At 36.5% G+C, this 21,685-nt stretch overlaps 1 protein-coding gene across 7 annotated transcripts in view; it reads left to right on the forward strand.

Moving 5' to 3' along the window:
- Wwp1 (WW domain containing E3 ubiquitin protein ligase 1) overlaps positions 1-21,685 on the forward strand; it is a 106,543-nt gene that overhangs the window by 12,312 nt on the left and 72,546 nt on the right. For 5 of the 7 annotated variants that reach the window (XM_087190553.1, XM_021255968.2, XM_004841973.4 and 2 more), the window contains one exon: positions 13,198-13,293. The exons of the other annotated variants lie outside the window; for them this stretch is intronic. The gene's annotated coding sequence lies outside the window, so the exon portion shown is untranslated. The remainder of the gene's footprint in view (positions 1-13,197; positions 13,294-21,685) is intronic. 7 annotated transcript variants of the gene reach the window in all.

Consider the following 21,685-nt stretch of genomic DNA (forward strand, 5'->3'; position numbering starts at 1 on the left):
CTATTTTTGGTTTTTTTATGTCTCAAAGAGTGCCTCCTGCTACACTGTGGAGTTGGAGCCATTAGATAAAACCTTCATAACTTCCTTTCAAGACAGTTTTAGAGAGGGGCAGGTTTCCCTCATCACACCCATCTTTTTCTTTTTATTCCAGAATAAGAGCTGATTCATCTAAACTTGTGTTTTAGTCTCAACCAGTCTTTATTCTTGCATAAGTAATCAACCCTTCATCTATGACATGTTTCTTTCTACTTGTAACATGTTCAGATCTCTTCCATGTTCAGAAACAGTCCTCTAAACACCTTCTTTTAAACTTACAGTTTTCTTTTGTAGTCAAATTATCTAAAAAGTGTCTGCCTTTTCATTTACTTCCTAGACTACTGCCTTTTGATCCTACCACTTTATTAAACTTTCTCTTGTTAAGAACCTGCTAACTTCCATACTGTCCAGTAAACAATTCTTTTTTGTTCCCTATAAGAGGTATGATCAAAAAATATGATGACTTTAAATTTTTTAAATTATTGCAGTAAAAGACACGTTGCCATTAATCCCTCTCAAAATATTCTCACACTTGGAACACACTTATCCCATTGTTCTTGGCACTTTCTGAACCTTTTCTGGAAGTCTTTTGTGAGTGTCTTTAGTTGTACTGTCATGGCTATCTTAATGTCCTGAATCAATTCAAAACATTTACCTTTCATGATCATTTTGACTTTGAGGACAACCAGGAGTTGAGTGGTGCCAGATCCAGTATATAAGATGGACAAGGATATACAGTAATGCTTTTATGAGCCTGCCTTTTTGTTGGATGGCACTCAGCACCATTTACTATATTTTTTATCACATTTTATAAAGACAGTCATGAAAGAGGACTTCCAGAGCTGCTTCAGATAGTGGCAAGAACAATGAGATAAGTGAGTTTGAAGTGAGGGGAAATATTTTAAGGAGAATTAAAGGCAATGTGTCTTTTACTGTAATAATTTTTTAAAATTTAATTAAACATTCACCAAATATTTCAGTCACACTGGTACAGCTTTCTTAGTCCGTGGTGTAAATTCTTTCTGCCTTAATGGTTTCATCTCTTAACATTTCTTTCTCCTGAATAGACATACCTGTATATTCCCTGCTTATACTGGTCGTCTCACTTTTGAGCCCAACATGTTTTGAAAGCACTTCTTTCTTTCATGGATGCAGTTCCTGAATAGATTTTCTCCCAGCTTGTCTCAATTGTACTTGTTTCTCTTAGATGACAATTCTTCACCTCATACTGCCAAATCTTAAGATGCTTCTGTAATCAACTTTTTGTATATCTCCCTGTCAAATGAGCTTAAAACTGATGAGTTATAGTACTTGTCTGTTTCCACTACCAAATTATAAATTCACTGAGGGGAAATAACATATCTTACTGAGATTTTTTTGTATTCATAGTGTTTAATATATCTCCTGAAAGAGTTTCATTCAGAAAAATTATTAGAAGAAATGCCTAATATGGTTTGTTTATTGATCAGGGGTTTTTTTACATGATAAATTGATTCCCTTTTACTGTAAATACTAAATGAGAGGCTTAGGTCAATGTTTATTGAGTGACTGAACCGTTGTCCGATGGAGACATCAGAGCAGTAAATGGGTATGCATTGGCCAGTATTGGGTCATGGAAGAAGTGGGTAATTTCAGTACAAGTTAGGGGAGCAACAAATTGCAAGGATAGAAGAGCAGTGGAAAGTAAGCAAATAGGTTGACTATTTTTTTAAGAATTCATTTAGTCAACAGATTTTTTTTCTCTATTTGATTGGGTTTCATGCATCATTTAAAAAAAAAAAAGAGCAATCTGTTTGCTGACCAGAGAGGGGAGGGTATAAATGAGTAGGGACCAGAAGGGAAGAGAGTATCCTATGAGGTGAAAGTGGTGTTAAGTACACACCTTCAGAAAGCAGAAGGGTATCCTTTATTTTCAAAGACTTAATATAGTATTAGGACAGAATCGTGTGTAGGGTATATATTTTTACAAAAAGCTAGATTAGAAATTGTTGAAAAAAATAAAGTAGATGGGGTGAGATAAACCAAAGGGCCAAGGAATTACGTTCTGAAAGGATAACCTCAGTATTCAGAAGGATTAACTAATAAAAATCACAAAAATGTATAGGGCTGTATATATTTATATAAATACTTTGTTTAATTCCATTGTTAAATTTCATTGTTGTCCCTCACCTAATGTTATGCTTTATTTTGTTTTGGAGTCCTGGGAATTGCACCCAGGGCCTTGAAAATGAGTTACAACTCCAGCTTTTATTTCAGGACAGTGTCTTGCTGAATCACAAAATTGCACAGGGTGGACTGGAACTTGGTGATCTTTCTGCCTCAGCTCTTCGGGATGCTGGGATTATAGGCATGCACCGCTACACCTATCTCTCATATTCTTAATAACAGCATCTATATAACATTTTATAATTCAAGAACTCCCTGTCTGTGATTTTAATCTTTCTTTGAAGAGGCCGAAAACCAAAATTACAACAAACTTAATTATACATTTAATTGATGTTCATTTCACAACTCATGAATGGAGCAGCCTTCACTCAACAAAATAGAATGAGCGATCAGACTGAGCAATGCCAGAACAGTTGATTTAGTGAGAACAAGGAACCAGGAAATTTTTTTTTTTAAAAACCAATTAGCTGATGTCAGATTACTTCAGATAATTATTTGTGTAAGAGTTAAAGCTGACTCAGACTGGCATCTTCTGTTTTGAGGAAAAAGTGATCTGTTTTGTGATCCCTCTGCTTATTTTAAAGATTCAGTTTGATTATATGAGACTTAGCATGAGTGACTCCATTTTGGATTGGTCCAGTCTATTGAGGGCTAGTATAGGAAAGAGTTCAGTCCAATTTGTTTAGCAAAGCATTTGCTGCTGATAGAGATTAAATTATTTATCTAAAGCCTTACTGATTTTTATTAAGCATTTATTTTACGCTAAGGCATTTTATTTTTAGTCCTTTGTTAATATTAACTCATTTAATTGTTTAGCTCTGTAGGGTAGTTACTATAGATTATCTCTCTTCCAAAATGCTTAATACCAGAATGCTTTTTGGATTTTGGAGTTTTAAAAATTTTGAAATATTTGCATATATGTAAGGTATTTTGGGTAATGGACTCAAGTCTAAATTCAGAATTCACTTATGTTTCATATCCACCTTATGCATATAGCCCAAAGGTAATTTTATGTACAGTAATGTTACTAGTGTGCTTGTGTAGATTGCAATCTGTCACATGAGGTCAGGTGTGGAATTTTCTATTTGTATCTACATGTCTTGAATTTCAGAGTTTGAACATTTTGGACATTGAATTTTTGGATTGGGATGCTCAACCTGTATTTTAATTCCCATAGATATAAAAACAGAGGCTCTGTAGGTAAAGGAGCTTGACAGAATTCAAACATAATTAAATGGAGCCAGGTTTTGAACCCAGGCAGTCCAGCTGAGGAATTTGCCTGTAATGACTGTTTTGTTGGCTCTCAAGGAAGTTATGAAGTAGTAATTCAAATCCAAATTCAAACTAGACTCTAGTAAATGATAGTTTTCTGTTCTCAGCAGTTTGTCAGTCTCCTCCCTCCTTCCCCAAATTTACTGGGTATAATTGGACTAACCAGATTTAAAGTTTATAATAGAAAGTGATTGTTGACAGATTTAGATTTCTTATAGCTTCTAATATTAGTAGTTGTTTAGAGCTCTACATTAAGTTTGTAGTGAATGCTTTCTGTTTTTACTTGCTAGCCTCCTACTTGAAAAAGAGGAAAACCAACACTTTTTTTTTTTTTTAATTCTTTTATTGGTACATTGTAGGTATACAGCACAATTACATTTCCCATTGGGAATTGAACCTTTACATAATGCATCTTGGTTCTTATTTTTTCCCGTTCCTAACCCTCCCTTCACGCCCTCCACCCTTCCCTATTTACAAAGACTTTATTTCCATTTTTTCCATTTCTCAGCATTTCTCCTTTCCCTCCTTTCCTTTCCCCTGTCCCTCCCACTACCCCTACCCCTTTGGACCTTTTCTTCCTATTTTGCATTTTCGATTATTCATTCTAATCATTGGTACATTTTAGGTATACAATATAATGACATTCATCATTGGAAATTTGCACCTTTACATAGTCTCTCTTGGTTCTTGTTTTTCACCCTTGCCCAGCCCTCCCTTCAACCCCTCCATTCCTCCCTATTTACAAAGATTTTGTTCCTATTTTTCCATTTTCTCATATTAATCCCATTCCCTTCTGTCCTTTCCTCTAGCCCTCCCACTTCCTTCCCCTTTGCCCCTTTTCTTCCTATTTCGCATTACCTGTTATACATTTAGTCCTTATTTACACTTTCAGTTTCTCACACCAGAGAAACTATTTGGAATTTATTCATGTGTGTCCTATTTATTTCACTTAAGAGTATCGCCTCAGTGTGCATCCACTTAGCTGTAAATGTCTCTAATTTCCCATTTTTTATGGCTGAGTAGTACTCCATTTTATAAAAAAACCACATTTTCTTTATCCAGTCTCCAGTTGATGGGAATTTGGGCTGTTTCCAAGTTTTAGCTATTACAAACTGTGCAGCTATGAACATGGGTGCACATATATCACTGTGGTATGATTCTTTGAATTCTTTGGGGAAGATCCCCACCAGGGGAATAGCAGGGTCAAAAGGGACTTCCAGTCCTAGTTCTTTGAGGTATCTCCATACTGATTTCCACAGTGGTTGCACCAGTCTACACTCCCACCAGCAGTGGAGCAGGGTTCCTCTTTCCCCACAGCCCTGCCAGCATTTGTTATTGGTTGATTTCATGATAGCAGCCGTTCTTTCTGGAGTGAACTGGAATCTCAGCGTTGTTTTCATTTGCATCTCTCGAATGACCAGTCATGTTGAACATTTTTTCATGTATTTATTTGCTATTTCTACTTCTTTGTCTGAGAAATGTCTGTTCATTTCAGATGCCCATTTTTGGATTGGGTCTTTAAGTTTGGGAGGTCTGATCTTTTTAAGTTCTTTATAGTTTCAAGATAGTAGACCTTTGTCTGAGGAAGAGCAGGTGAAGATTTTTTCCCACATTGTGGGTTGTCTCTTCCCACTGCTGGTGGTTTCTCTTGCTGTGCAGAAGCCTTTTAATAAGAAGAGATCCCACTTGCTGATTGTTTGTGCTAGTTCATGGGCAACTGAGGTTTTGTTCATAAAATCTTTTCCTACACCGATGTCTTCAAGGGTTCTACCTAACCTCTGTTCCAACTGGTTCAAAGTTTCTATTTTAATATTTAGATCTTTAATCCATTTTGATTTTAGTTTAGTGCATGGTGAGAGATACAGGTCTAGTTTTAATCTTGGGCAAGTTGAAGCCCAATTTTTCCAGCACCATTTATTAAAGAGGCTATCTTTCCTCCAGTGAGGGTGTTTGGCTCCTTTGTTGAAGATGAGATGGCTGAGTGTGTCTGGCGTTGTTTCTGCATCTTCTAATCTGTTCCACTGGTCCTCAAGTCTGTTTCTTTGCCAGTACCATGCTGTTTTTATCACAGTAGCTTTGTAGTAGAGTTCCAGGTTGGGGATTGTGATACCCCCTGCCATGTCTGTGTTACCTAGAATTGCTTTTGCTATTCTGGGTCTCTTCTTGTTCCAAATGAATTTTTGGATTGTTTTCTCGAGGTCTATGAAGTATGCTGCTGGGATCTCAATTGGAATTGCATTAAATCTATATAGCAGTTTTGGAAGTATGGCCATTTTCACTATATTAATCCTTCCTACCCAGGAGCAGGGGATGTCTGTCCATTTTCTGATATCATCTTCAATCTCTCTTTTCAGAGTGCCATAGTTTTCAGAGAAGAGGTCTTTGATTTCTTTTGTTAGGTTGATTCCTAGGTATTTCAGTTTTTTGGATGCTATTGTGAAAGGAATTATTTGCCCTATTTCTCTCTCAGTGAGCCAGTCATTGGTGTAGAGGAAAGCTGTTGATATTTGTGTGTTGACCTTGTAACCAGCTACTTGACTGAATTTGGTTATTAAGTCTAGAAGACTTTTGGTGGAGTTCTTGGGGTCTTCTATATAGAGTATCATGTCATCTGCACATAATGACAGTTTGACGTCTTCATTTCCTATCTTTATTCCTTTTATTTCTTTCTCTTGTCTAATTGCTGTGGCTAATGTTTCCAGAACTATATTGACCAAGAGTGGTGATAGTGGACATCCTTGTCTTGTTCCTGATGTTAGTGTGAAGGATTTCAGTTTGTGACCATTTAGTATGATATTGGCTGTTGGTTTTTCATAGATGGCTTCTATCAGTTTGAGGTAGAGACCATCTATTCCAATTTTTTGTAGGGTTTTTATCATAAATGCATGTTGGTTATTGTCAAATGCTTTTTCTGCATCTATGGAGATAATCCTATGGTTTTTGTCCCTGGCTCTACTGATATAGTGTATTACATTGATTGATTTTTGTATATTGAACCATCCCTGCATCCCTGGGATGAATCCCACTTAATCAGGGTGTATGATCTTCTGCATTCTGTTTGCCATTATCTTATTAAGGATTTTTGCATCTATGTTCATTAGTGAGATTGGCCTATAGTTCTCTTTTTCAGTTGGGTCTTTCTCTGCTTTGGGGATCAAGGTGATGCTTGCTTCCAGGAAGGAATTTGGGAGTATTGCTTCCCTTTCAATTTCATTGAAGAGTTTAAACAGTAGTGGAAGCAGTTCCTCTCTGAATGTCTTGTAGAATTCAGGAGTGAAGCCATTAGGGTCCGGGCTTTTCTTAGTTGATAAGTTTTTAATTCAGTTTTGAATTTCATTGGTTGATATTGGGTTGTTCAGAGTTTTTAGGTCTTCTTCGTTCAACTTTGGTAATTCATATGTATCTAGGAATCTGTCCATTTCTTCTGTGTTTTCCATCTTATTGGCGTATAGGTTCTGGAAGTAGGTATTGATGATCCTCTGTATTTCTGCTGGGTCTGTGTTAGTTTCACCCTTTTCATTCCTAATTGCATGGATTTAGGCCTTTTCTTTCCTTTTTCTGACAAGGTTGGCTAAAGGTTTGTCAATTTTGTTTATTCTTTCGAAGAACCAACTCTTGGCTTCATTGATTTTTTTGTATCATTCTCTTAGTCTCCATTGCGTTGATTTCTGCTCTGATCTTTCTAATTTCCTCCCTTGTATGAGCTTTGGGGTTGTCCTGCTCTTCTTTTTCTAGAAGCTTGAGGTTCAGCATCAGGTTGTTTAATTGGGCTCGTTCCGTTTTCCTAATATGCATATTCACTGCTATGAATTTCCCTCGTAAGACTGCTTTCATTGTGTCCCATAGATTCTGATATGTTGTATTGTCATTGTCATTTAATTGAAGGAACTGTCTGATTTCTTCTTTAATTTCCTCTGTGACCCATTGGTTATTCAGAAGTGTGTTGTTCAATTTCCACATGTTTATGAAATTTTTTGAGTTTCTTTTGCTATGGATCTCCAATTTCATTGCACTATGGTCTGATAATATACAGGGGATAACTTCAGTTCCTTTGCACTTACTTAAACATGTTTTATGTGTGAGTATGTGGTCTATTTTGGAGAATGACCCTTGTGCAGCTGAGAAGAATGTGTATTCTGATTTTGTGGGGTGGAAGATTCTGTAAACATCTGTTAAGTTCGTTTGTTCAAGAGTTTGATTGAGTTCTAGTATTTCATGACTTAGTTTTTGTCTAGTTGATCTATCTATTTGTGACAGTGGGGTATTGAGGTCCCCCACTACAATTGTATTAGTGCATATATGACTTTTCATGTCCGTTATTTGTTTTATGTAGTTGGGTGCACTAGTGTTTGGTGCATAGATATTTATGATTGTCATCTCTTCCTCTTAGATTCTTCCCTTTACAAGGATGTAGTGTCCTTCTTCGTCTCTCTTAATCAGTGTTGAAAACCAACACTTCTGTCAGTTCAGAATAGAAATACCTTTGATACTTGATCTTCTGGACTGGCCTGTGCTTTGGTGTGTCATGGTTATGCCAGCCTAGCTTCTGGTCTGGTGTTAAGTCTATCAATTATTTATTACTTTTTTGGCAAAGAATTTTCATTGTGCATAGAAAAGAAGACCCTGTAAATTTTGCTGGCTCAAAGTTTATATGAAGCACATTTTTTTTGAAAGAGTGATCATTGTAACTATTTGTCATTAATTGAGGCAAGCACCCTGATAAGCAAATTATACCTGATAAGCAAATTATATTACCCAATTATGGTTTGTTTGGTTTTTTTTTTTTTTTTTACTTTTTTTGTGTCTGTGTAGTACTGGAGATTAAGTACAGTGTCTTCACACTAAGCTGTATCTCCACCTCATCCCTCTTGAAATTTTGAGACAGGATCTCACTAAGTTGCCCAGGCAAAACTCTGCCTTGGTATCCTCCTATCTCAACCTCCTCAAGTGCTAGTATCACACAGGTGCATATGATTATGTTTTGTACCCTGTAGGGATCCTTGCTGTGATGCAGGGCTAATCAGAAGGCAAGGAAGTCGGTGGAATTTAAGGAACCCCAGAATCAAGAATTAGGTTAATTAAAATTAATAGAGTGAGGAGAAAATTGAGTTAAATAGTTTGGCTTTCAGACTTGAATATCTGTAAATAAGGTGAATTTCATGTGAAGAGCAATAAGGTAAATTGCAAGAATATAATGGGCAGCAGTTACAAGGGTGTATGCTATGATAATTTGAGGAAGCACATGCATAAGGGTTCAATTCAACAAGGCTTCTGACTTCCACAGTAAGGGATATACAGTAACAATGCAAATGTTGCTTTGAGGAGGAGAATGAAATTTGTATTCATTTTGTAGCTGATAGTTTGAGTAGACTGATCTTGGAGTAGTTTTGAGAGTAGGACATTTGAATAATTGAGAAATGGTTAACATTGGCACTAAATATCTAGAGATGGATCAAGATTGAGTGCTTAGAAAATTAAAATTGTGATGTGTGTGGTGCATTTTAATGTAATAATAGTTTTACTTACATTGTGTTACACATAAATTAGAAACAGATTTTGAAAAAGAAAAATCAAAAAAAAGACCCAGATTTATGTTGCTAAAAAGAATAGGTTAAGATTAGATAGGTGAAAACAGAACCAGAAGGCTTGGAAAACATTAATATACTAACTTCTCTGATTGAAAATCAGAAATTGGGTGGAGAATAATAAAAATAACAGTTCAGTATTAATACTGACTTAAAAATCTTTTTAAAATACCTGTTCCCCATAAATACTTCTTGTGATCCTCTTCCTTAAAATACATATATAGTGCTGAAAATACAGCAAGATATATAGAAAGATGAGGTTATTAGATCTTGTAATTGAATGGACATTTTTTTAGGTTGAAATAAACACTCAAACTATAGTCAGAAGTTACAGGGCGTATTTGGGTCTCCATCTTTATTTGTATTCTGTGAGTATTCTTTACGTCACTAGAATGGTAGAGATTAGAAGTGTTATTCTTTTCATCTACTGGAAAGCTATAAATTATCAGAACAGTGACTTTCCTGTGTTTTGGGTTTAACTGGATAAATCAGTGATATTCTATAGGGAGAGGTCAGTATAGGATCAGAAAACTTAATTTTAAAAAATCTACCTCAATTTGTTCTTTATTTGGTAGGTAGTACAAGTACTCTTCAAGTCACTGGAATGGTACAGCTTAGAAATGTTCATCTTTTTCACCCAGTGGCACACTTATAAATTATCAGGGGAGGGATACATTTTTGAGTTTTGGGCTTAAGTGAATTAATCAGTATTATGTATAGAAAGAGGTCATTGTAGACAGGAAAACTTAATACAAAATCAGCTAGCTTGTATTTCAACTAGTTAAAAGTATACATTGAGAACATAGTACAGTTGGTGTGTTAATGTTTCCCAAGCCTTCTGATTATTCAAAGAAAGTCACAGTGGTTGAGAACCAATCATGGTAATAAAAGCCCTATGAAAGAGAATAGGAATGAAAAATAACATTGCTACTGCATTGGTAAAATTGGAATTGGTTTTACTTCACTTCCCTGATATAATGTATATGAAAGTTTGAAACTATGCTATGTGAAGTAGTGATAGTATTGCCCCTAGACAGAGAATTGGAAGGACTGAAGTCCCTCAGGTAAATGGACAGATTCTAAGGAGAGAGTACAGTGGTAGAGAACACAGTTTGGAGGTTGTAGGCAGAGTAGGATCCATCCAGTCCAGAATGAAGTCATCAGTGATAGTGCATGGAAATTGAGATCTTCTCACAACCAGAGTGATGAGTTGTTAGCATGGATGCAGAGGCTGTGGAGTGAGGATGATGACAGGGTAGAAAAGAACAGTTGCCTGAATGTTAGGAAGCTTATGGAAGAAGTTGGAAATACGGTCAGTCTTCAGAGGTCATCAGTGGTGATGATTTGGAGAGAAGTAACAGAAGGCTAGGAAAGACACTGGGTACTGAGAAAGCCTCTTGCTCCAGCCTCTTCTTCTCTCCCAGTGTGCAGTCCTAGTGGTATTATCTTGAGTCCTTGTGGTGAGTGGTCCCTTTAAAAATATTTTTTTTCTTTCTGAATTTGTAGGTCACACAAATGAAAACTGGCAGAATTATGCTTTATTATGATAGGATTGTACTAGAAAAATTTCTTTGAGGTACATAAAAAAGCTATCTACGCAGGTGGAGCCATTTCACTATTTGCTAAGATTATCCCATATCCTAGTTTTCCTAGAACTGAGGTTTCCCATGATAATAAGACTAAAATGTGGATGGTCCTAGACAAACCAAAATGATTTGATCACTTTCCTGTCCCTTTTAGCAATTCATGGAAATGACCAGCAATACCATTTTATACATGATCTCTTTGTACAAAGAAGTAATATTCCTGTATTGAGTAAAATTAAATTCCATATTCTGTAGTTTACATTTCAATAAAATACTTCTTTTATATTTCACGGTTGCTAACTCTTTGATATGTTCAGAAGAGGTGATTGGTTGATTCAACCATCTTTATCTTTGCTACACTTGAGTTTTAAGTTTTATGCATTTGGTACAAGAACTTTGCCCAGATTCAGGCTTTCTAGCCTTTAAGAATCCATATTCATTGGATTAACCTTCCCTGTTTTGTTACTGAGTCGTTTCCTGTGGTTAATACTATCTTCAAAACTAGACCTACAATTAAAGCAGAAACTTTGTCTTCTGCCATTTTTGTATCTTTGTCATGAAGACTAGGTAACCAGTAAGTATGTTCATTAATTGATAAAGGCATATGGATTTGTGACAGTACTTCTCTGGCTTTTCAAAGTCTTGACACTATATACAGAATGAATCAGATCTATTCTGATCAGATTTTTTTTTTTAATTTTGCTTTTGACTTAAGGTCGAAGTCTTGAGTTGAGCAGGCAATTAACATATATCTTATAAATGAGGATTTGATATGTGTAACTTAAGTGTGCTGTAGATTTTTATCTACATTTAGGACTCTTCTGTTTGCAGTTGAATGATAATGAACTTTTATATAATCTTGTTCCATTTTTAAGGGTTAGACTGGTCATGATTGACATAGATGTAACTGGCCATATCTGTGAATATAAATTATAACTTAAATTCATTTGGATGAATAGCCAGTTTGTTGGAAAGTTTGTTACAATTTAGGCTCTTTTTTTCTTTTGCTGCACCCATCTTCTAAATTCCAGAACCTGAAGTGATCCTATGGTTTTTCTGTGTGCTCATATCCTGCATACCAGAGACAGCTGGAAAATAGTCATATCATCATGTAGTTTGTTGTCCCTGTGGGTTTGTGATAAGCACAGTATTAATATTGCTTAGCAAAAGTTGGTCAGCCCCCTTCTCAGGCCTCTTAGCATTTACCCCAAAATACTACCTTCATAAACAAGCCTGTTATCTTCCATTGATTTAATTCCATTTGCATAACTGTGACTCCAAAGCCGTTCGTCTTCATAAACCTGTTTCCTCAGCCTCACTGTCTGTGATTCCTGGATGTTAGCAGAGTCCCTTTGAACTGCATGTCCAAAGTGAAATTTTCTAACCTCCCACAATTAAAAACAGTAACTAGTCTTTATTAAGTGATTACTTTCTGAAGGGAAAGGAAAAATTATGGGAAATGGAAAAAAAAGAAACAAAGTCTTTATAAATAAGGAAAGGTGGAGGGGGTGAAGGGAGGGCAGGGAATGGGGAAAAAATAAGAACCAAGATGCATCATGTTAAAGGTACAAGTTCCCAATGAGAAATGTAAATGTATTGTATACCTAAAATGTACCAATAAAAGAATTTAAGGGAAAAAAAAGTGATTACTTCCTGTTGAAGTACTAAATATTTTACCTGTTTTATATTATTTAATCCTTATTAAACATGAGATGGATGGCTTTGCTCTTCCTAGCCTACTGATACAAAAGAATAAGCCATAGAAAAGATAACTTCACACAGTTCGTAAGTGGCCGAACTGGAAATGAAATCCAAAATCTTGACTCCAGTTGGATTTTTTTTTTTTTTTTTTTTTTTTTTTTTTGGTACCAGGGCTCCAACTCCAGACCTTGTGCTTGTGAGGCAGGCAGCGGAACCACTGAGCTAAATTCCTGGCCCTAGATCTTGAAAGCTGTACAAGATTGTCTCCTTTTGCTCTTCTTTCCCCCCCTTTCCTGGTTGTGGCTCCATGATCCACCAAGATACTGAAGTGGGAATTTTTAGTTGTTCAGATTCCTTTTTCTGTATAACCCTCTGCAATGCCATAATTATCTGGTCAAAGACTTTACATATATCCTGTTACTTCCTTCATACTACCAGTGCTTTTGTTGAGGTATGTTTACCCTCTCATATCTAACCTCATAGCTGTTGAGGTTATTTTTTCCAAAATGCAGTTCTTATTTTTGAACCATACTATGCATGATTTAGTGTATCATAGAAGCTATTCTATAAGAACCTGTACAATTTAGATGTGTTCATTTTCATCTCTTTACCTTTTTGTTCCATTATCTAGCTCCACTAGTAATTCTCCAAGTGCTTCATGTTTTCTCCTTTATTCTGTTTTGAAGAATTATACTTCAAGATGCAGTTTACTCAGAGGTTGTCTTCTCTGACCCTTTCCTGGCCCCAGTGGATTGGGTTATTTGCTTTCTCTTTTGTGCCCCTGGTATACTACTTACATTTTATATCCACTTTAGTAACTAGCACACTGAAAGCTATTTATTTGTTCACAGGGTTGTCTCTTCACCAGACTATGAACTCCTTGAAAGAAAGAATCGTGTGCTACTCATCTTTATATCCCCAGTGTCTAGCACAGCTCTTGATACATAGTAAGTGATGAACATTTTTAAAATTAATAATGTACTTAACTCAGTGTGTGTTGATAGTTATTTATACCTATGTAGACCTAATAATGTGTCATAAAAAATTTGGCTGTAGAATTAACACTTTCAGGGCTCAGTTTCCTTATTTTTACTTTGCTTTTCAATTTTTTTTTTTTGGTACCAGGCATTGAACTCGAGACCTTGAGCTTTTGAGGCAGGTGGTGGAACCACTGAGCTAAATCCCCAGCTAGTTTCCTTATTTTTAAATGGACATAGTATTTACCTCCTCACTATGTTGTTATAATGCTCAAGTTAAGGAATATCTGTTTAACATGTTTAACAGTATGTTCTACTTTAAGTACCACACAACTTTGTTATTAAATGAAATGTGGGTACTAATGTATGTTGAAATTGATCCTTTTATTTGTTATGTGTCTTTCTTTTAAGGTAAGATGGTGTCATTTTTTAACGATTTTGTCATGTTTTGCAGTTAAAATTTTTAGTTACTTGTTACCAGAAGTATGTGTCCTTAACATGTTCACAACAAGGCCGTATTCTGTATGTCTCGATGCAGGGCGGCTCTGAACCACTGATGGGCCAAGCTGACAGGAACATATTAAGTCTGAGGATTAATTTATATAGCAGGGTTGGGTTCAGTTAGAACAAAGGGAAAAATCTCTTGGAACTGGGAATCAGCATACAGAGGGAGTGTGGTATAATAGAGTGAAGAAGAATCTTTTACCTGGTTGGCAGTGAGTCCTAGTCTGCATAGTTTTGTTTTGTTTTGTTTTGCATTTTTTTTGTAGTACCGGGGATTGAACTCAGGACCTTGCACATGCCAGGCAGGTGTGGCGCCACTGAGCTACATCCCCGGCCCTACATAGTGTTTTTACTTATAAAAATTCTTCTCAGATAAGTAATCTGACAACTTTCTTTTTAGACTCAGAAATTATTCTTCTGTCTTGAGCCCAGTGTGATGGCATATACCTGTAATCCCAGCACTTGGGAGGCTGAGGCAGGAGGATTGCCATGAATTCCAGGCCAGCCAGGGCTGCCTAGTGAGTTTAAGGTCAGCCTGAACTACATAGCAAGACCCTGTCTCAAAAGAACGAACAAATTATCTTTCGTCTAATTCACTAATAAAATTCTTTGATTTTTTTTTTTTTTCCATCTACATTCAAATGAGTGAATGTCTTCACCTATCTTTAGGTCTCTTAGTTTCCAGAGGAAGAAGAGTCTTTTTCTTGGACGACTAATTATTGCCATCTGTGTGGAAAGCTTTCTTTTCCATCATAGAAAAGAAATCACACTTGATGAATTAGTGATTCATACTTTTCTATATATATACTTTCTTGCCTTCCATGCATTTTTTATTAAAAAATGTATAATTTGAACATGCCAGATTATAAGTAACATTGCTGTCAGTAGCAAGCACAAATTTTTAAACCAACCATTCCAAACCACAAACTAGGTCAGTGCCAACATGATTAAAGATACACTTGTAAATGCTTCCCCAGCACTATATTTCTCTCTTTTCCCACCTGCCAAAGTAACTACCATCCTAAGTTTTGTTTTTTTATCTCTTCTTTTTTTAATGCCACAAATACAATTCTTTCGAGTTTCATAATTTTTCTGTCTGTAGAGTTTTTAAAGCTTGCACAAATAGTATTTAATTGTAGAGGAAAATCTAGTTTACAGTTTTTGTATACATTTCAAGGAAAACATTCAAACAGAAAAGAATACATAGAAACATCTTTTTTTTGAGGGGGGCTACCAGGGATCGAACTCAGAACCTTTCACTTTCTAGGTAAGCGTCAGAACCACTGAGCTAAATCCCCGGCCCCAGCAACATCTTAATATGTAAATTCAAATTTATAACTGGAAAATAATTGGAGACTTAATTTTGGACTGTGTAGATATGCTGTCTAGTGTGATGCTCCTTATACAAAGTCCAGAGATGTGGAAGAGTCCGAGGTGTGCAGAAGCATTTCTGCACACTAGTTTCTTTGTCATGTGCAGATATGTTTCCATTAGATTCATGGAATACTCCTAAAAATGACAGCTTTATCACTCAGTAGCTTTTTTGGACCATAGCAGTTCTTCAATGCATTTTATGTAACTGCATGTTTGTCATACCACTTTCTGAGGCTCAGAATCCAGTGTCCCACATTTCTGGATATCTTTTTCAATTGTGGAATCAGCATTTTCAAAGAAAATGCATACGGAAGATGAGGCCGTAGTAGCCACCAAAAGAAGCCACTTCTTTATCCTAAGTATTTAGAAAGCTTTCAGGTGACCTCAGGATAGAATGTTAAACCTTGGAGGTAGGGCTGTTTGAGAGGAAGACGTTAATGCTCAGAAGTCCCATTTGTCTTTGATTTTCCCTTTTGTTATTGTGTTTCTAAGATATATTCCCGTTGTTGCCTGCAGAGATAGTCTGTTCATTCTCACTGCTATATGATGCTGCGTTGTGTGAATTTGCTTTTTTCTAATCAGTTTTCTACCAGTGAATGTTTCAGTAGTTTCTTGTTATTATGAAGAATATTTATGCTAGAACAAAATAATAATTACTCTTTGAAGGGCATGCAAATGTGCAGCTTTACATGATAATGTCAGATTGTTTCCCAACAAGATTTCGCTAATTTAAATACCTACCAGCAGTATATTAGAGCTAGCAGCTTTTCCATATTGCTTTGCTATTATTCAGTACTTGGGTCAGTTTTCTGTCACTTTGATAAGATACCTGAGAAAAGTAATTCAGAGGAGGAAAGATTGATTTTGACTCACTATTGCAGAGGTTCCTGTTCTGGCCTTGGTGCTTTAGGCATGTGGAGAGGTAGATGCATCCTCCCAGAAGGGCCTGAGGAGGAAGAAAGCTGCTCATCTAGTGGCAGCTGTGGAGGGGGGGTGTAGTGGCAGCCTTTGCTCCGTAAGATTCCTCTTTCATCACTTTTGTTCCATCAGCCCCCTTCCCTTCAATTTCCTGTCTGTGGTGGTTAATTGACTAATTGTCAACTTGAGCAGGGAATGACCAGCTTAATTGAGTCAGCCTGGGCATGGAATACCCACTTAAGGAGGCTTGTTGGAATGGTATAAAAGGAGAATGGAAGGGAAGGATTTCAGCTGATTTCCCTTGGAAGAGGTTCGTTCCAGCTGCTTTTCTTCAGAGAGGCTTTGGCTGTTCTCTTTGGCTGAATTCTGGTCTTCACCTTTGGCAAGGTTGGCTGCTGATGTCTTTGGAGGAGCTGTGGTCTTCACCTTTGCCTTTGCCTTTGCCTTGGGTATCATCTCTTGTCTTTTGGCACGGATTCTTCAACTTCTAGCACCGGCCTTTTGGCCTGCCAGCATAGACTCTTTATCCTCCAGCACTGGCCCTTGAGCTTTCTGGTGCAGATCCTTCAGTCGTCCATTGCAGATTCCCTGGCCCACTGATAGGGATTTGCATAGGACATGGCTCCAAGCCTTTGGCTGGATTCTTAAGATCTCTAGTGTGGACAGATCTCTTTCACTTTTCTACATTTGACTCTGTGGATGGATATTGTCAGTTAAACTTGTAGGTTTCTGTGTCCTGCGTTAAATCTGTTTCTCTTGCAAATACAATGGACCCTTGACTTATGAACTCAATTTGTTTCTGAGGGCTGGTTATAACTCAAGTTGGTTAATTGCCTTCAGAGTCTCTCTGGTGCATAATTTTAGGCCACCGTTTCTTCCAGGGGCAGATCTCAGTGTCCTTAGTGAGACATTGGTCCAGGATTTCTCAACCCCACACAGGAAAGGATGTTGCAGTGTTCCTTTCAGACCTCCTTACGGGTTAAATCTGTATCTGAGACCATCTGGAAGCACAAGTGGCCAGCATTCAGGTCGTAACACAAGACATTGGTCATAAGTTAAAACTAAAATTCTGGTTGTAATCCAGGTTGTTTTGTGTGTCAGGTCAGTCATAACTCGAGGATCCACTTTACTGACTACAGCACTGTCCCACATGCCAGTCATCTCTGGAAGCACCCTCAAAGACACACCCGGAAGTGCACTTTACTGATTTTCTAGGTGTTTCTCAATCTTAGTCATCACACATCCTGACAACATTCATAGTTTTTATAGCTTTAATGAATTTGAAAACCACATCTTGTCATCTGAAGTTATATTTTTCTGATGGGCAATGATAGCCTGAATTTTTTCATATATTTATTGGTCTTATAAGTTTCCTTGTCTACAAAATTCCAGTTGTTTTTGCCCAGTTGCCTAATGTATTATCTTATTATTTGTAGGCATCCTTAAATAGTTAAATTCTAATCTTTAATCAGCTTTTTGTTTTGCAAACATCTCTCAGTTGTCTTTTGGTTTCCTTTATTTTGACTTTTATAATAATTTTAAATTTTTATTTAGTTTTTCTTGTTATGACAAACAAGTTCTCCATAAGCATGTAGTCAAAATACTTATTTTTTTCCTCTTAATTAGTGAGCTGTGTCTCTCAAGATAACCTGTCAAGTTTAGTGCTGTAATTTCTTTCATATTTACATTTTTAGTCTGTTCTGAATTGGTTTTATATGTGATGTAGGTTAGGGATCCTGTTTTTTATAATCTCTTATCTAAGAACTAGTTTCTGACTTGTTTTTGGTTATTTTTCTTTCTACTTTATTAGTTTCTCATTATTTTGGGGTTTCTCTTGTTATTCTCTTTATAATTTGCCACATTAACCTATTAAGTCATCAGTTTCCAACCTTTCTTTTCCTACTATAAGTTTTTAAGGCTGAAGATTTGTTTCTAGGTGTAGCATTTTTGGTATTCCACAAATTCCTGTATGTCTTATCATTCAGTTCTTGGCACTTTTAAATTGTCCATTATGATTTCTTCTAACCCTTGAAATAGTTGAAATGTTTTTAAATTCTATTTACATTTAAAAATTTTGTATTTTGTTATTGATTTTTAATTTCATTGTATTATGGTCAGAGACAAGGAATAACCTTATTTGAAATTCAGTAAGACTTTCATTACTACGTAGTATGTGTATTGTTTTTTGTATGTTTCTTTAAGTTTTTAAGAAAAAAGTTTATTTTCTAAATTGTTTATGAGGTTTTGTTCATTTATTAAAACTTGTTTTTGCCCACTTGACTTGTGTTGAAATTAGGATGTGTTGAAATCTCCCATAACAATGATCAGTTTGTTTGTTTTCCTTCTATACTTCCTATAGTCCTTCGAGTTTTCTCACCTCCATTATATGGTGAATTTTGTCTTGACTGGCTAAAGATTTGATTTGCTATGATGTATTTCCAGAGTAGAGAGAGACTAAGAGAAAGCACACGATATGAATGTTTTTTGGTTCATCTTCCTCCACACCATCAATTGAAAAAGCAGCATAGTTCCAATATTGAACTAGAAATTGGATTTTCTTGAGGTTTCTTTGGGTCAGGTACAGATGTGAAGTCTTAAATATTTTTTGCCGTCCCTTATTTGAGTGCCCTATGTGGATTGAACTCAGGGCCTGGCACATGCTAGGCAAACACTCTACACTGAGCTACATCCCCCAGCCTTTCCATTGGTGTTTATATCCTCCACCTCCTGGACCACTTTGAAGTTGCCACTCTCCCCTTTTGGGGCACTCACACCATGTTTATTTCTGTCTTTCTTGGCTGATTCTTCCTAAGATGATCAAACTGGAGCTACTTTTCCCCACCATTTGTGGGGGATTTCAGTGTTGTATCTGAGCGTGGGATCAAGCCAGAAGGTTTAGCACTTCACTTCACCAAAATATTTGTTTTTTTTGATGGAAAGTCCTGTACTTCGTGTCATCAAAGCATTCTCTTTTGGTAGAGAAGCCAGTACCTTTAGCTGCTGATCAAGTTTGGGAGGCTTAGGGGCTTAGCAGTTAAAGAGTGAATTTCCTGCCTTATTATTTGCTTTGTTTTGTTTTCCAGAGACTTCTCACTCACTAGTCTGATTTCTTACAGAAACGATGGAGGTCCCAGTTTGAGCCTGTCCTTGACCATTTTACTTCTGTGTTTCTTCATTTTGCCAGTTTGCTTCTGTCCCAAGGCCGTCTTTCTAGTTTGGGTTTACCTAGTTGATACTTCAGTTTCTCTTGCTCCTTCCGTAGCTGCTCTTCTTGTTCTGCACCTGACTCAGCAAGCTTTGTTCCCCAAGATAGAAGTTGCACAACTGGACTGGGAGGTCAGCAAGTCATCTTCTTTAGTAGTGGTCTGAAACTTCAAACTCAGTTTTGGTCTTTGGGAGGGACCTCTATTATCACACCTATAATCATCTTGAAACTAATTGTCTTTGGAGTTCCAGAACCAATTGTTCCTTCTGTTCTATCTGTCCATCTTAGTGGTCTGCATTTCCTCTGTGGTCATTGTTTCTGTAATACCCCATACCAAATGCTTTTCTTGGAGTCTTAACCCCTCTTGAAACCTGTGCTGCCTCACTCATTATACTAATCTATATATCTGTGGTTGCCATAATGATTATGTTTGTCTTCAAAGTTATCATCAACTCATCTATGAGGATGGATAATTATCAAAGCTGTTTGTGACAGGGTAGTCTTTCAGTCTTTTTATTGGAATCCTGATTATTGTCCCAGTGGCCAAAAGAACAATCAACTTAGCACATTACTTAGAAATTCTTCATTGAGGGCACTGAGCATAGAATCCAACTGCTCAAACTTAGCATTATCAAAGCCTTTCAGCCTCTCAGGGTTGCTGAGTTCATGTGGTACATACACTGATATACAACCCTCTAAAAAATTCCTTCGTGGGTTTTTCTGTTACACTGTAAGTCTGATTCGCTAGAAAAGCAATGTAAGGTGGCAATTTAAGATGATGACTGGTCAATATTGGGTTCCCAAGCAGCCTGTAGAGCAGTAGACAGGGTACAGAGGTCAACTGGGGGTGCCCTGTATATGCTGTTGTCATCATTTTATTAAATGGCTGCAACATCTGCTTCCGGGTCATCTGTTTTATTGCTTCAGCTGACTCGTTGGGACATGCATGCTTCTCCATTAGTGCTACCAGATGCAGGTAGGGGTCTGTTAGGGAGATGGTCTTTTCCTTCTTATCCTTTTTTTGGCTGAGGCTGCTGTTGGGAAAGAGTGAATGTATAAGTTAGGCATTTTTTTTAATGCATGCAAATTTAGAGTTTTATATCTGCTTACTGAATTGAGCCTTGTATTCTTTTCTTTGTTTTTTGTTCTTTTAAATATATTATAACTGATCTCAGCCGCTTTTTTGCTTATGTTTGCCTCTTGTATGTCCTTTCCCTGATTTTTGCTTTCATTCTGTCAGTATCTTCATTTTGTAGGTGTTTCTTATCTTATTTTTGAACTTGTTTGCGTACATGCTTTATGATTATTTTTGTATTTGAATGTCCTTACCTTGTGTTTTTTGATAGTATTGGTTATTTATCCCACCCGCCATCCTTTCTAGCTTTTTTTGGATTGTTTTCTCATTCTAGTCTCTCCTCTATATTTTGGAAATTATACTCTTTCTTTCTACTCCTTTATGATTAACTTTCAAAATCTACTGAACAGTGAAGGCAAACCTTTTAGAGAGGAGTCCCCAAACTGCAACCCAAAACCCACTTATTTATCGCAAAGTGCTAACACTGCAATTAAACCTGAATGCTGAGGTTTTAGTTTAGAAAAAGAAAAAAAAACTCATACATTAACATCTTTTGTCTTAAAAGAAAAACATAGTAACATGCATGCCATAGGTTCACCACCACTGGACTATACTATGCATACTCAGGTTCAGCCAGAGCATGTGTCTGCTGAGCAATGCAGGAATTTACATTAACTCCTATCCCCTTTATCTCTGTGCTGTCCTTCCACATTGAAATACCGTAATAAGATGTTGTTATTGTTACTTTATACAGATAATGTTTAATTTACTTGTACTCTAAGCCGTTTGTTTTTTCTTTCTTGCATCTTGTATCATCCTTCTGTGTTAATTTCATGCAATATACCCTTTAGATGTTCTAGAAGTAAAACTGCTGTTGATAAACACTCTTGGTTTATCTAGGAATGTTATGATACTTTCACATTTTGCAAAGTTCTTTTCTATTAGTACATGTTTGTAGTGCATAATGTTTACATTCCTTGTGGAGAATTGATACACTGACGTAATACATCTTAATTCCTTTTTAAAAATCCCTTTTCCTTCCATCCATCTCTTGGTCCCCTTCCCCTTTGAGAAAGATCTATCTCCCTGTGCCCATCATCTGTCTCTTATTTTGTTCTTTATTTATACTTTGGGTATAAGCTTGTCCATCTGATTTATTTCACTTAACATTATGGCCTCAAGGTGCTTTCATTTTCCTACAAATGAATTGTCTCAGTCCTTTGTAGATATTTGTTCTGTCTTCTATGCTTTTATTGTTGCTGTTGAAAATTATTTTACTCTCTTCT

The sequence above is a fragment of the Heterocephalus glaber genome, unplaced genomic scaffold (assembly GCF_053883595.1).
Source record: "Heterocephalus glaber isolate CG9 unplaced genomic scaffold, H.glaber_assembly_v1.0 deba00001553, whole genome shotgun sequence".
NCBI lineage: Eukaryota > Metazoa > Chordata > Mammalia > Rodentia > Bathyergidae > Heterocephalus > Heterocephalus glaber.